At 41.2% G+C, this 3,482-nt stretch overlaps 1 protein-coding gene across 1 annotated transcript in view; it reads left to right on the top strand.

Annotated features, from left to right (window-relative positions):
- Positions 1-1,398: 1,398 nt before the first annotated feature.
- LOC101850274 (aquaporin AQPAe.a) overlaps positions 1,399-3,482 on the top strand; it is a gene marked incomplete in the record, with an annotated part of 47,432 nt that continues 45,348 nt past the window's right edge. The window contains 1 exon segment of the mRNA XM_013086609.2: positions 1,399-1,579.

Raw genomic sequence — 3,482 nt, 5'->3', positions numbered from 1 at the left:
TATATATTATATACAAATAATGCCAAACTCCAATAGGATGGGACGAGCATCTCTCAATGCTGTCCAGTAAACTACACTCTCCACTTTATTTCAGAATAAATGTCTCCGACTTTTCAAATTTGAGTCCATGTTCCCCGCATTAGAAATGTAGCTTTGCTCCGAGGATATACGGAAGTGTCTGTGTTCTCTATGTGATGTTTTCTGAGGCATCTCCACCAGGTAAAAGGGCATAATGGTTGTCAGCTGAACCTCAGTTTGAAAGCATTTTCTACCGACCATGACCACTAAAATTTGGGGTCTAGGGGGACCTCAAACGATATCTGGGGTTACATTCCTGTTCAGACGAAAGATGCCAAATAAGTCACGGATGGCGATTGTATGAATGTACACCCCCCCCCCCTCCCGCTCCCCGTTTCAACCCCCTTCCCCCCAAATGATTCGAAGTCAAGAATTCTGTTTATGGACACCCACCACAACAATAGACACAAAACGTGTTTACGACCACCTTTTTCAGCTAATTAGCCAAATGTTTTTAGACCTGCTAAGTTCTCTAGCAGAGTTTTTGTCTAGCTTTGTGTGACTGTTAGAAGAAACAATTTTCTAGATTCATGTAGCCTATTAGACACCCAACACAACACTCTGCATAAATAAGAGGGAAAATACTTTTGAACAGTGTATTACAACTTTTTTTTATAGGGTAAGTGCTGAACAGCAGTTTTGAATAAGACTCCACCCGAATCCAACTTTTATGTTGTCTCTTGTCTGCTATTTAAGTAAATATGCTTTCAACACTCGAAATTTGAGAACACGGCAAGAATGGGGGCGTTAGTTTTTTTTAGTTTCGCTTTTATTTTCTTCAGGAATAAGACTTACGTCTCTTGTTTCCCCCTTTACTTCAGCTGGATCTTGTTAAATTGTCTCCCTTTTTCAAAAAATGAAAAGGATAAGAAAAGAAAAGAAACGAAAATTCGTCGAGGGAGGCCTTACGCTAAACGTTTTTATGAATCGGGAGAAAAGTGTCAACTTTCGTTTCCCCTGAGATTACTGTGGTTAGTCAATTACTTCTGTAGCTGAACATTTGACAAGTAATTTATCGTGTCCGGACCACAAATGCCACAAAGTGTCAGGTTACCAAACTTAAATTTGATAACTTTACTACACTCATTGCATAAGCCTCGGCACCACAGTAGATTCCAGAGACACGTTGACCTAAACGCCTCTCATTATATCTCCCCTTGCCTCACCGAGAGTCGCCCTGAACTCCCCCTCGTGTTTGTAAACCACGCCCTTTTTGAGGGGAAAAACAGAGTACCCCTTCCTCCCTCTTTTTTCTCTTTATACACCACAATGCCAGACTCGACTAAGTTGCAGAGAGAGTGCTGCTCACCGGCAAACCACTAGCCGCTAGCTTAGCCCGCCTCACTGCAGCGTTCCTGGCTTCACAATCTGCGGCAACCACTTGATGCAAACGACCTGCCATTTAGGACATCTCCCACTTTTTATACTTGACTGCGTTTGCGCGTATTACCCTGGCACTTTGAGAGCGGAGGTTTAAACGTTCAGATCAACTCACTGCGAGGTATTTTGTTTCCATTCTTGGATTAAGAAAATAAATGATAGATTCTGGTTTGCTTTTGTTTTAATACTTTTTTAATGCAGCGCGCATGAATTTTACCCACAGTTTATACTATTTCGTTGTTTTTTTGTTTTTCTTATTTCAACTATAAGACTATTATGCAATTCTCCTGGTATTATTCCAGTTTATATAACCTGGAAGAATATTTTAGTCTTAACTGTACTCAGTGTGACTATGTAAACAGATATTTGAAAATACTTTCTTAAGGTTATATCTTATACTTCGCCCTTGAACTGATTAATATATGAATGTATCTGACTTTTAGCAAGCTGTCCTGTGATCACCAAAGTAACTCTTTCGCTTCTAGGACAATATTAGGAACATGCCTTCTCTTATTTGCACTTTTTTGTCTTTGTATTTCGTGACTCTCTTTTTCTCACTTTCTTTCTCTGCTCTCGCTCTCTATCCGTCTCTTCGTGCCAGGAGGTGGAAAAAGGAGGGGGGCGGGGTGCGATGTGCATTCAAGGTTGGCTTGCAACTTTTTCAAGAATTGTGGAACTTTTGATGGGTAGAATATAGCTTTTGCCACCATTCATAAATAGTAAAGCTTTATTTGCATGTTCACGAAACGTTACCGTTATCCTCTCCTTCCAAAATGATGACATGACTCTTATGTGCGTGCTGTTTGACCTTCCTTCATTTTACACCGATTATAATGTAGCTTTACAGTTCACGTTCTCACTGTGATTTGCAACGAGCACAAGGTGATTGCTTTTTTTTTAATGTATGTGATTATGCGCCCTCATCAACACAATTTAGATCAGTTAGGCGGCAGCCTTTCGACCCTTCCTGTCAGGGTTAACCTGGGCTAAGAACGACAGAACATCCCAACAGAAAGACCGAAATGCTTGAAAAAAATGTCTCCTTACTCTGAAATTGGACAACGAAGTTCCTAACCGTGACACAACGAACGCAGATAAGGTTATTTCTATGCTTGATAAGAACACAAAACTGAATTTGGATCTGCAGATTAAAAAGTTTTAAAGCAGATTATCATGGGTTTTTCGTGTCCTGGCCAGTAGAAGTGGCGTCGGTAGCCTTGTAGTTAAGCTACCGGGCTCGCAATCATGAGATTGCGTGTTCGGGGGTTCGAGCCTCAGCTCAATCCGACGTTGTGATCTTGGGAAAGGTACTTAACACGAATTTTCCTCTTGTCTCGGTCCTTTCGGAGATGGACTTTAAACTCGGAGATCCCGCCTCTTAAATAACCAAACAGTGTTGATAGAGGCGTTAAACCCTACACCATTTCACTAAATTTTAGACAGCAGATTAACTCACTGACGGTACTCATTCTGTTCATTCCACACCACTTCTAAAGAAGAGCTGTCTTGGTCACTCTGTAAAGGGAACATAGTGCATTATATATTCAGAGTATTCAGTTTTGTTCTCTTTTCCTTTAACTCAAAAAGATAGACAACAGCATTCCTGCTGCGAAATATGCACTTTTGTGTTTCTGGTTTGTGCATGGTAGTTCGAAGTGTGCCGCAACATTACTTTTGGCCCGCTGCTGATTGGATAGTATATTTCTATTACGTTGTGATCCTGTTTCTTCAGAACAGGGGGACAGTAAGGTTTTTGCTTATTCAGGGAAACATTCTATCCGAAATCTCAACCACAACCACAACCACAACCACAACCACAACCACAACCACAACCACAACCACAACCACAACCACAACTGTCGTTCAGCTAGTTTCGAAGATGCACTTTCTTCACATATGCACATGAAGTACATGTGTCGCTTCTCGCAAATATACCGTTTGCTTGCGTTAAAGGAATCGTGTCAATTTGTTGTTGTTGTTGGGGGTTTTTTTTATTGGGGGGGGGGGGGGTTTTTTGGGGGGGG

Source organism: Aplysia californica, unplaced genomic scaffold (genome assembly GCF_000002075.1).
Source record: "Aplysia californica isolate F4 #8 unplaced genomic scaffold, AplCal3.0 scaffold00485, whole genome shotgun sequence".
NCBI classification, from domain to species: Eukaryota; Metazoa; Mollusca; class Gastropoda; order Aplysiida; family Aplysiidae; genus Aplysia; species Aplysia californica.
This window is presented reverse-complemented; position numbering and strand designations above follow the sequence as displayed.